Source organism: Schistocerca gregaria, chromosome 2 (assembly GCF_023897955.1).
Source record: "Schistocerca gregaria isolate iqSchGreg1 chromosome 2, iqSchGreg1.2, whole genome shotgun sequence".
In the NCBI taxonomy this organism is placed as follows: Eukaryota; Metazoa; Arthropoda; class Insecta; order Orthoptera; family Acrididae; genus Schistocerca; species Schistocerca gregaria.
Genome location: NC_064921.1, coordinates 792366410 through 792377783, shown reverse-complemented (window position 1 = coordinate 792377783; position 11374 = coordinate 792366410). Strand labels below are relative to the sequence as shown.

Here is an 11374-nt window from a genome sequence, read left to right as displayed (position 1 = left end):
TCATCAGTCCCCTAGAACTAACCTAAGGACATCACACAACACCCAGCCATCACGAGGCAGAGAAAATCCCTGACCCCGCCGGGAATCGAACCCGGGAACCCGGGCGTGGGAAGCGAGAACGCTACCGCACGAGCACGAGATGCGGGCGATGCCACATTCAATGAGTTTGCTTTTCTCAGACCAAGGGTATAAGAAATAAAATTATAATAAAAACACAGTTCCTAGAAAGGGATATTTTCTCAGCTTATAATTATAGACCTGTCTTTTAGTTCATATTAAATAATTTATGCACTACTGACAATTTATGAGGTGCGAACAAAATCTGTTCTTTATTATACATAATTCCAAAATCGATATACAGTAGCTGACGCAAAGAAGATGACATGGATTCCGTTTTACTTTCAATTTACTTACAAAGTTTATGCGATTTGCTATTACTAAAATAGAACATATCATTTGTTGAATAATTTTCATTAATGTAGTTCACGTAAGTAACATTTTTTAATAATGGGTAATGTTTTTCGTTTTATGAGGCCCTCAGCACAGAGCACATTATGACATTCTGAAAAGTAAAGGTCCAGACTAGCATAAATAAGTATAATATTCTTTATTACGACAGCTGTTTCGGCTTTATTGCCACTCTCAAGTAAACTGCGAATCGAACGATGGTGAAATTATCTGCACATATGGTGGCTGTCCATATGAGTAATTATACATTGTAAGAGTACACTGGTTTTTACGTCTAGTTTGATTTAAAGTCTATATTGCACCTACAGTAAATCTGTCATTATCTAATTCGTAGAGATTACTTAACGTGTAATAATTATAAATGTATGCAAGAACTTTTGTCACTTATTTCATAGTTCGTTTACTAAAAAGTACGGTCTGACACATATTTGACAGTTCGTTCACTCTGATGCTATATATTTACAAAGTGTAGATAACCAAGCAATGATAATTTTAAATTTTAATTAATTTTATTGGCTTTTCGTAGCAAAGAGTACGGCCATTTTATATTGTATTTCAGTGACTGGTTTTTGCTGTGAATTGTATCTTTGGTCTGAGTATGTTTTGTTGTCTGTGTATTCTTTTAGTATTTCGTCCAGATAGTCTTTAGTGTGTATAGATATCACTAATTCTTCAAGTATGTTCATAGTGGGTCCTATCGGTATTCTGTGTAGTATTTGTAATGTTTTTTCAGTTTTCTCGGCTGTGTGGTGTTGGTGTTTTAGATGCAAAAAGAAACAAGATTTTTTACTGTCACTGTTTCTAGTGTGTTCCTTGAATCTGATACTGAAATTGCGTTCCCTTTGGCCGATATAGAAACTATTCCAACTGTCACAAGTTATTTTGTATTTTCCAGGATATGTATATTCTAAGATTTTGCCTTTGCCTGAATGCAGTTCTGTAACGAGATATTAGTACAGAAGGCCAGATGGATGCGCGTGGTTTTGAATAGTGAATTATCTTGTTCGGTATTTGTCCTAGGTAAACTTTAAGTACATACATTGTTCTTTGTTGAATTGAGATTTCTCTAGTTAGATATATTTCGTTGTGTACCGCGTTGTGTTTGGGTTGCGGATATATTTTATATACTTCTGTTATTATATGTTGGTCAAAATCATTTTTGTGGGCTATATAACGGAGTATAGTATTTCAAGTTTTTTGCATTTCTGGTCCTTCTACTGGTAAATCGATTAATCTGTGGATCATTGAATGGAAGTATGCATGCATTTGTGATTTCGGGTGCAGGAGTTGGCTTTTTTAACGTTATCTGTAGCGGTAGGTTTGCTGTAAGCGCCAAATGTGTGATCGTTGATGTTTTATTTATTGAACATACTTATAAAATTTCCTAAATCTGTGTAGAAAAACTGGAGAAAGGTTTTAGGGGGTCGTGAGGGGAGAGGGACACATGGAGGTTCTACAGGGGGTGCAGGTCAGTTCGGTACTGTTCAGTTTTTTAACACACCCATGAACTAGCAACATTAATCACCCAGCCCTGTAGCTGGTCACTTTTGGCGATTACTGTACCTGAACGGGCCTGTTTAACGCGCGTTAATATCGTGGTGTTACATGGCTGTAATGAAACAGAACTTTTTGCTGGACGTTGCAACGGAGTTGGCAGCCCGCATTAAATGACCGCAGGTGACGAGATGAGAATCGCCAACTGTGAGACTTTCATCGCGGGAATCCCACACTGCCATTCTGCTACGAAGACTGCACCTCCAGACGTTCCCGTTGATTCGACTCCAGCGGCTTTTTCTTCCCGGCTGTTGTTCCATGTGTCGACCTGAAACAAACGAAAAGAAACTACGTTACTGAGTTACAAGGAACGATGTTATTCCGGCAGCGGGTGTGTGGGAAGAGTCAACTGCGGTGATCGCCCTGGCTATACGAGTACACATATATAGGCCCGCTAATGGCTGTGTTTATATGGCGAGGTTCTTTATAGGTGCCGCTAGGGCTGGGCAAACGGTACTCGCGTGCGTACGAGCTTGATATTTGCCGATACGTCGATGAGATCGATATAGTATCGAGTGCTGCTCGAACAGTCCACTAACATGACACGCGTCGCGAAAGCAAATTGTAGCTTAAACCTAAAAAATTACCAAAGCAAAACAAGCTGTAGGCCTGTTTGAAATCTGAACTTCCTGAAACACTGGTGTAAATTGCAAACTACTGTATATTACTAAGCGACTATCCCGATCCGGCCGCGGTGGTCTCGCGGTTCTAGACGCGCAGTCCGGAACTGTACGACTGCTACGGTCGCAGGTTCGAATCCTGCCTCGGGCATGGATGTGTGTGATGTCCTTAGGTTAGTTAGGTTTAAGTAGTTCTAAGTTCTAAGTGACCGATGACCACAGCAGTTTAGTCCCATAGTGCTCAGAGCCATTTGAACCATTTTTTTGACTATCCCGAAATCAACCCAAGACTTTTCACACGTTGCCTATCTAACGGCTTCCAGGGGCAACAAAATTTGATTTTTAATATTCCGCCTAGTTATTGACCGAATTCAAAAATTTAAAATGCCTTCATAAGCTACTCATTACAAGATATATTCTTATCCTAAAAGTTTAGCACAATAAAACAAGTATTCTCGTTAGAAACTGTGGTAGATGTCTTGAGGCAACGCAGAACACTGCGCTTAAATACGCCGATTGTGCTCATCCAGCATTTGACAATGAGGGACTTGGCGACTTAAAAAATAACTTTACACATAATTTCGAACCACACATAATTTCAAACCTTTACGAAATTTTTTCTCGTTAACTCTTCTCTCAAAATGATGAAAGCCGTAATGTTTTCGCTTATTACATTTTCACTGTTCATGCAGCAAAATTTTCGCTTCAGGCACGACGTTTACTTCTGTACTACTGTCTCTACTCGCAACACATTTCGCTGACAGTATCCATGTATAAAAACTAAACTCCTCCCGAAGAGGCCATGAAGGCCCAACGGTACCGACCGGCCGCCGTGTCATCCTCAGCCCACAGGCATCAATGGATGCAGTATGGAGGGGAATGTGGTCAGCACACCGCTCTCCCGGCCGTATGTCAGTTTCCGAGACCGGAGCCGCTACTTCTCAATCAAGTAGCTCCTCAGTTTGCCTCACAAGGGCTGAGTGCACCCCACTTGCCAACAGCGTTCGTCAGACCAGATGGTCACCCATCCAAGTGTTAGCCCAGCCCGACAGCGCTTAACTTCGGTGATCTGACGGGAACCCGTGTTGCCACTACGGCAAGGCCGTTGGCCAGTATCCAGGTATACCAAAATTATGTCATTGTACGACACATAGTTCAGGAGATATGAAGTCAAAAATAATGAGATGCGTGAAAAACTAGCTTTTTGCTTGAAACGGAGCCTAAATTACCCAGATTATACTCATCCACTGCGTGATAAAGAGATCACTTAGCGAGTCGCTACATACTTTTAAACATAACTTACAATCTTTTCTAACCTCTTTCTCGCTAACATGCTTAATGCCAAATATTTAACATTTTAACTCATTTATTACGTAATGAGACGTTTGAAGCTGTTTTATACATGGGAGTTTGATTCTTTAAAGATCTGTGCCTTTGTTATTTTAGAATAAGCGTTCTTATACAGTGTTTGTGGATACCGAGCACAAAGATTTATGGTGATTTATTGTTTAAAGATAAAGGTCAAAGGCGAAAGTACTGTCCTCAAAAAAATAGAATTCGACTCTGGAAACAATATTTTATTTGTTTTTTTTTTCATTTATTTTTCATCTCATCCTCCTCGCCCCATATGGGTGGGGGTGGACTGCCACCGGTACAATATCCCGCTCTTCAGATTTGTGCAATTTACAAAAGTTAATGAAGAAATGACAAAACATATTTACAGATACAAAAATTTTAAAACACATTATGGAGATGATTTCAAAAACATAATGCTTTTCTTCATTTAAAGTTTAAAAAGGAAGTAAAATTCTGGCACGTATATATAAAGAGACAACAGTGGACATTTGAAACTTTAAAATGAAAATGAACCGGCAAAGTTCGTTAAAACGAAGCACTGCACTTTCACTAAGAGCTGAAGGAGCTGCGCTGGATGAAGAGGCTGCAGGGAGTTTAAACTTTTGGATGGTGGTGGAAATAAATTTATAAGCCGTTGGGTCGTATCTGTAAAAACATGATAGGCGGTAAGGTGGGTATTGATACAGACGAAGATATACATGTTAGTCTGTTGTATAGGGAAACACGGAAAGAAAGGGTGAGTCTGGTGGGCTAGCGGGGTCGTGGTATCAGGAGGGGAAGGGAGGGAGTAAAATGTGGAGGGAGAAGGGAGGGGAATCCCTGCTGCGGAGTGGAAATATATGGGAAAAGCTATAGCTGGTAGGATGGATAAATGTCGGAATGGATTTCGGTTTCTGGGAGGGAGAGTCGGTTGAAGTTGTTGTGGTGTTTGATGTTGAGGTGTTTGATGTTGTTGTTGAGGGTTGGGAATTAGACGAGATGGTTGAGTATCCATGCAGGGGAAGGTAAATGGCTGCAGAAAGCGAGATGGAGTGCATGGCTTTCGAGGATTTGGTGGGTAGAGACTTTGATGGGTAGAGAAGCATGCAACATTTGCACAGCAGAGGATGGGTCAGATTAGTATCTTTTAGATGTGGAGAATAGTGGAGCTGTGTAGTCCCCAAATTTTAGCAGTAGCTTTAGCCTATTGTGGCTTCCTGTTGGATGGTTAGTAGGTGAGGTTTCCAGGTTAGCTGCCAGTCTAGGATTAGTCCTAGATATTCTAATATATTAGTTAACTGGATAGGACTGTCGTACATGGTAGGGTAAAAGTCATGGAGATGAAAAGTACAGGTGGTTTGTCCTGTAATTATAGCCTGGGTTTTGGAAGGGGTCGATCTTGAGGAGCCATTGGTTTTAGACTAACTAAGGTGGATTTGGAGGGATTTCTGGCTAGCAGGGTGGAGAGCGAGTAAAGCGGTGTCGTTAGCATACTGAAAGAGGTGAACTGGTGGGGGTGGTCTGGCCGTATCAGCAGTGTAAAGGAGACAAACAAGAGGAGAGAGGATGGAGCTATGGGACACTACTGCAGTTGGATGCAACGTATGGGAAATGGTTTTGTTAATAGTGATAATGGATGGGAGATTATAGAGGAAGGATGCAATAAGGTGGGCGTATTAATTGTGGTGGGAATGTCTTGAATTTGAAAAGGAGACCGTAATGCCACACACAGTCGTAGGCTTCCTCTAGGGGGGGGGGGGGGGGCGGGACAAAAAAATAGGCGATTTACGTGAGTTGAGCTGGTGGGATAGGAGATGGGTGAATTGCAGGTGCTGGTCTCCAGAGGACAAACTGGTACGGAAGCTGCACTGATTAGCGGGAAGAAGGTGATGTTGGTTGAGGGGTTGACGGATAGATCGGGAGAGGATGGATTCGAAGACCTTGCTGAATACTGAGGTGAAGCAGATGGGTCGATAGGAGGGGGTATCCGTACGAGGTTTGTGTGTTTTGGGGAAAAGTAGGGTTTTTTATGTATTTGGTCATTAGAGACTACAGTATTTACCCAGTGAGTTGCAAATGAACGATTACTTCCCTGTTAACTTATTAAAACAAGCTGTAAAAAAGTTTTCAGCTTTTAATCAGCATCAAAACTAGAAGGAAACATTCAGATAAATCAAGGAAGAAAATTAATTGGGAACTGAGTGCTTAACTGGTGAAATAAATCACTACTGACTGTAGTTGCCAGTTCAGACGCCGCTAGAAGGCAGGGCGAGCTACAGCACGAGACCTAGACTGAATCGTGATTGTGATCTTTTATTTATTAAGGCGGTGTTTACATGTGACCTCCACTCTGTGACATGCTACAGTACGTGTTTCGCCTTTTTACGGTAAAAATCCACAATATATTAATAACGCTGTGACACTTCATGGAAATAGTACTAACAGAAGTTGATAGATTGTTCGGCGATCGAAAACAAGAGCAAAGCTCGAGATTTCTCTAGTAGTGATGTCAATTGCTCGGACAGCCCAACCGCAGAATCTGTTGCCGTCACAGTCCGTCTGGCCACCCCGTTCTCACTGATTTGAAAGCTGTCCTGTCCCAAGCAATCAACTATAAGGCCAAGGGGATATGCAGGATAGAGAAAAAACAACCTGATAATAAATTCGGAATAGGAAAGAGAATGCCGAATCGAGAAAAATTGACAAAATAATCGCGGGTCCGATGGAGCAACGGCCATTAACGGACGGTCACTCAGCAGCGAGCGCACGGAAGAGTGTGTTTTTAAAATAACCAGCCCGAGCTAATAGCTGTTACGCTAACAGAGCCCAGCTGCTGATTTAATAAGCTGTACACAGTGGTTTCATATGAACAGTCAAAGCTAAACGAACTTCAAATTCTAGCCCGTGTCTGGTTACGTTATATACGAATAATTTCTAGTGTTTACTTGATATATTTTCATCGTTAAATCAACAACAGTAAAATTATCGTAGTGTCACTAATTTGTAAGATAGTAAGCCGTATTGCACAAACAGTTCTGCAGTAGGGTTGTCAACACGTCGTGCTGTAATGTGCAACGCTATTAATAATGAAATACAAGGCCTCATATTTTAATATTCCGGTCACGAAAACTGACAACGGCTGGGAGAGCAGCGTGCTGACCACATGCTCTCCGTATCCGCATCTGGTGACGCCAATGTCTGAGGATGACGCGGCGGTCGGTCAGTACTGTTGGGCCTTCTGAGGCTTAATGTTGAATGTTTTAAGATGGAGAGAGCATGACTGTACGAACTTATATTCGAACAAGGACAGAGGATGATTATGTGTGAACAAATACAAAGGTAAAAACACATTTCAGTTTTAAACACTTCTTTTTTTGTCAAATCACATTATCTTACAGGAAATGCTGCATAGCAAAACAACCACAAAAAAAAAGCAGCACCTTACTTGAACAAATCCTCTCTGCTACAGACACCCAAATACGACGTTCGCTTAAGCTTTTGTCTATCCACTATTCGCTCAATGGCTGTCGTTTTAGGACCGTAACTTCTCAAGTATGCATTTCCGACCAGTTTTAGCAAGGAAACCCAACCTTCTCTGACCTGACTCCTGTGGCCACCAAGATCCCGACGCATATGGTTCTGGGGTAAAGTCAAGTGCCTGCACAGAAGTCGGAAACGAGAGAGCAGAGAGGGCTGTGAAGAAGGCGACAGCCAATTGCACATTAACCGACCCCTCTCCAAGACGGCAACGCGACGGTAGCTCCCTCTAGGTGAAAGGGACGTAAGCGCCGTGCCGACTGGTCGCGCCCCACTTCTACAGCAGCATCGATTTTAGGCACTTCAATGGCTCTGAGCACTATGGGACTCAACTGCTGTGGTCATCAGTCCCCTAGAACTTAGAACCACTTAAACCTAACTAACCTAAGGACATCACACACATCCATGCCCGAGGCAGGATTCGAACCTGCGACCGTAGCAGTCGCACGGTTCCCAACTGCGCGCCTAGAACCGCGAGACCACCGCGGCCGGCAGGCACTTCAAGACCAGCAACTTAGGAACTATATGTACTGAAGAGATTTCTTATTTGCATATCATCCTTTGCTTGCAACACTTCTGTGTTATTGTCAAAGTTGTTATTTATTTTCCATAATAAAATTGAATTGTTATCTAGCGGCCCGAAAAAGCAGGTTTTCTAGACTCCCCATATTCGACGACTACGCAGGATACAACACATGTCCCCTATAGAACATGTGTGGGACCAGCTCGAAATCTATTCCAGTGCCAATAATCCGGGATACCAAGTTTAGCTACGGCAAGCTTGAGCCAGCTGTCCACAGGTGAGGATACAACAGATCTAATACACTCTTCTCAAGCGAACCAGTACAATGATTCACGCCAGACGGAGTGCAACGTCGTAATGATAAGTGGGCTCATTGTGCGGAGTTCTCAGTAAACTTCACTCGATTTCGTAATCACGGGAATAACTCAGATACTCTCTCAACCGATGATGTTTCATTTCGTTTCCTCCTTCGCTTGTGGGTGTTCCACTCGTTTTGTCAGTCAGTATATATGTTCACTGGGATATGGTATATTGAATCGTATTACTTATTATACCACTATTAATAGACGAAAGTCACATATTGATTGTTCGCTCCAGATTTTGCTATTCAATCTCTTTTTTTAAATTTGAGACAGGCACCAGAATTTTAAAGTTGTTGACACTCAAGGCTCAAACAAGGAGACTCCTTTGGTTGTTCAGTAGCATTCCTCCGACCATATCTTCAGCATTCGTCTTCCCCATACATACAGGGAGACCATAATAAGAGCGACCAACTGCCGAGACGGGTTCCTGACTGGTAATCGAGGAAAAAAGGTTCTATGAGCATGTGTCGGAAATGAGTGTTTGAGGATAGCAGGTTGTCCCACAACACAGTACAGAGCTCTAACGCATCCACGCTACAACAGATCTGCAACTCGTTGTGGGTGATACCGATAGTAGCGCTTGTCATGCGGGACACATGTGCTTCGGCTTACACCATGTTGGCGGGCCACTTGATTGGGGCTCACGCTGGGGTTCACGATAATATCTGGTAGAACCTGGCACTCCAAATCTGCTGTACGCCTCCCATCACGTTGGTCTGTCTGAGAGGACGCATGATCACACAAACGCCCAGAAAGGGCTTGAAATGTTGTGTGATGTGGTGGGAATCTGTGGGAGTACTTGTTTTGGTATAGCCGTGCTGCCTCTCCACAGTTTCCATATGCTTGGCTGTACACAATCATCATCTCTGCTTGTTTCCGACCTGAATACCGGACCATTCCACTGCTTACAGTACGCTGCGTCAGTGACACAGCCTGCAGCACACAAGGAACACACTGCACGTGGTCAGAGGAACTTTCATTGGTCTGTGCCATCTAGCGTGACAACGATGCATTTCTGGACACATGTGCATAGGACCATTTTGTCTCCATTTCCAGTCGGGAATCAGTCCGTGCAGTCTAAAAAAAAGGTTCAAATGGCTCTGAGCACTATGGGACTCAACTGCTGTGGTCATTAGTCCACTAGCACTTACAACTACTTAAAACTAACTAACCTAAGGACATCACACACATCCATGCCCGAGGCAGGATTCGAACCTGCGACCGTAGCAGTCGCACGGCTCCGGACTGCGCGCCTAGAACCGCGAGACCACCGCGGCCGGCTCCGTGCAGTCTGTCGGTTTTATTAATGTTCACCCTGTATATTGTAAAGTATTTTCTGCAGAAGTCCATGCAGTGTTGAAGGCACTGAAGAGTATGAGGTGTCTCGTATGCTCCGATTTCCTTAGTACTCTACAATCAAAAATGGTTCAAATGGCTCTGAACACTGTGGAACTTAACTTCTGAGGTCATCAGTCCCCTAGAACTTAGAACTACGTAAACCTAACTAACCCAATGACATTACACACACCAATGCCCGAGGCAGGATTCGAACCTGGAACCGTAGCGGTCGCGCGGTTCCAGACTGTAGCCTAGAACCGCTCAGCCACCATGGCCGGCACTCTACAATCATTGCAGCACATCTACCCAGGAGAGAAGCTAATACTTGAGCAACTGGACTGATGGGGGAAGTAGGTGTCATTCTACTGGGGAATTTGGCAAATGTAAAAGCAGACCAAGCCACCATGCAGGCCTGCAGACAACGTGATGTGACTCAGAGTGCCACTCCCCTCGACTGTAGCGTCGTAGATCCATCCAGTTATAGGAGGGGAGCAGTGACTGGCAGTGAGTGACAATAATCTGCAGATGGTGGACCTAGATATCCAGCCTTGGTGTACCTCAGGCTGTCAATCAGGAGGAATGGAGTGACCCCTCACCCCTTTCCAGATTGGGCACTGTCCCCTAACACGTGGCGTCCTACTCCAGCGAGAGGAGCGTCTGTGATGCGGATTTTTTTTTTTTTTTTAATTTGTGGTAAGTTCCTACGGGGCCAAACTGTTGAGGTCATCGGCCTCTGGGCTTAGACACTACTTAAACTAACTGAGGACAACACACACACCCATGCCCAAGGGAGGACTCGAACCTCCGACAGGGGGAGCTATGGGAATAGTTGCAAGGCGCTCTAGCCCCATCGGCTCTGTGATGCGGATGGTGTGCAATAATATCATGTCGACGTATTCCGCAACCATGGCCAACGGGAACATACTAAAGATGAAATGTTTTTACACATTGAAATCTGTACAGTAGTACTGTATAAACAAAGACCACGACCAAACAGCAGGTACAAATCTCTCTCGGGAGATCAGAAACTCAACTGACTGGTATGTAAACAAACCTGTTGATGACGTACGTAATAATTTAGCCAGTGGCGCCGAAGTCGCGGCAGATTTGAAGCTGTGTTGTGGTATTTTGCGTGTAGCGGGAAAATGGTACATTTCCGAACATGAGCTCCTGTGCTAAATTTAACCGTCTTAGTTCCTACTACAAGCCCTTAACGTCTGTAAGGGAAGTTTGTGTAAGTGGGGTAGGTTAAGACCGCGCAAGTCGCCCTAATAGCACTCAGGCCACTGAGCCACAGGAAATTATTATTGTTAGCCATACACGTAGTTAATTTTGTATGGAACCCTCAGAGAGCGAATCCTACTTGCACTTGTCTGGTTTTGTTCCTTTTTACTGTATGTTTTCAATCTGCCAACGTACATGTTTTCCTCGTTTTAACTCTCTCTCTCTCTCTGTGTGTGTGTGTGTGTGTGTGTGTGTGTGTGTGTGTGTGTGAGAGAGAGAGAGAGAGAGAGAGAGAGAGAGAGAGAGAGAGAATGTGTGTTCGCCTCGTTTTATCTCTCTCTCTCTCTCTCTCTCTCTCTCTCTCTCTCTCTCTCTCTCTCTCTCTCTCCGTGCGTTTGTGTATGTGTGTGTGT

The 11374-nt window shown here is 43.6% G+C and overlaps 1 long non-coding RNA gene across 1 annotated transcript in view; it reads right to left on the bottom strand.

Moving 5' to 3' along the window:
- Positions 1-301: 301 nt before the first annotated feature.
- LOC126336503 (uncharacterized) overlaps positions 302-11374 on the bottom strand; it is a 257107-nt gene continuing 246034 nt past the window's right edge. Inside the window, exon 3 of the long non-coding RNA XR_007564967.1 lies at positions 302-2290. This is a non-coding gene — a long non-coding RNA (uncharacterized LOC126336503). The remainder of the gene's footprint in view (positions 2291-11374) is intronic.